Below are 882 nucleotides of genomic sequence, written 5' to 3'. Positions count from 1 at the left end.
TGCTTTCTGATGGCAGCATGTCTCTGTTGCAGTCTGGTTTATGAAACCCTGGTTGTTCCTGCCTCCCTTTCTGTTTCCTCAGTCATGTCTTGTTTGGTTCTGTCAAGTTCACACGTCTTAGTCTTGTTTATTTAGTGTGTTTGTTTAGTTTTTTGTTTAGTGCAAATAATACAAATTTTAATTTATCAGATGCCTTACAAATATCATTTATATAAATAATAAATTTTGAAATGCAAAAATATGAAACAAAACGCCCCAAACTGTCAAAGCTGAATAATAAACAAGAATGGATCTCTTCAGTTTTGAAACGCTTCCCATGAGAAGTCGCAATATATCCATAATGTCCTTAAATATCCTGCCTATGAACGCAGCTCAGGATCACATGATGTTTATTTCTTAGTGTAGTTGAGTTTGTGTGTTTCTGTGTGTTGTAGAAAACTATAATATTGTTGTTAGCGTTTAGAAATTGCAGGTAATAAAACAGTATGAATGTGTTTTAAACACATGCATGAATGATTGTGTGTCTCTGTATTACTCCTGCGACAGACTGCTAACCTGTCCAGGGTGCACCTTGCCGTTCACCTCCTGGTACCTGCATAGGCTCCAGTCTCACCACAACTCTGGATTCGATAAGTGATTCAGAGAAAAAAAAGGAGATTTTCAAATGTTTTTATGTGAAAATTTTCACATGAACATAAACTACAGAAGCATTAGAGCGACACCTTGTGGTCTCTCTTCGCAGCTGCAAATAATAATCCTTTGATTTGAATCATATTCTTCCTCTGCACCATAAACACTCAGACTCTTGGACTCTGACCACGAGTGACGTCCTAGTGGATTCATGAACTGTCAGTGCAGATGCTTCTCAGACACCTCATGTGT

At 37.6% G+C, this 882-nt stretch overlaps 1 long non-coding RNA gene across 1 annotated transcript in view; it reads right to left on the bottom strand.

Annotated features, from left to right (window-relative positions):
- Positions 1-545: 545 nt before the first annotated feature.
- Positions 546-882, bottom strand: part of LOC106456294 (uncharacterized) — a 2,891-nt gene continuing 2,554 nt past the window's right edge. The window contains exon 3 of the long non-coding RNA XR_001290448.1: positions 546-620. This is a non-coding gene — a long non-coding RNA (uncharacterized LOC106456294). The remainder of the gene's footprint in view (positions 621-882) is intronic.

Source organism: Pundamilia nyererei, unplaced genomic scaffold (assembly GCF_000239375.1).
Source record: "Pundamilia nyererei isolate P.nyererei 1_Seehausen unplaced genomic scaffold, PunNye1.0 scaffold00087, whole genome shotgun sequence".
Taxonomy (NCBI): domain Eukaryota; kingdom Metazoa; phylum Chordata; class Actinopteri; order Cichliformes; family Cichlidae; genus Pundamilia; species Pundamilia nyererei.
This window is presented reverse-complemented; position numbering and strand designations above follow the sequence as displayed.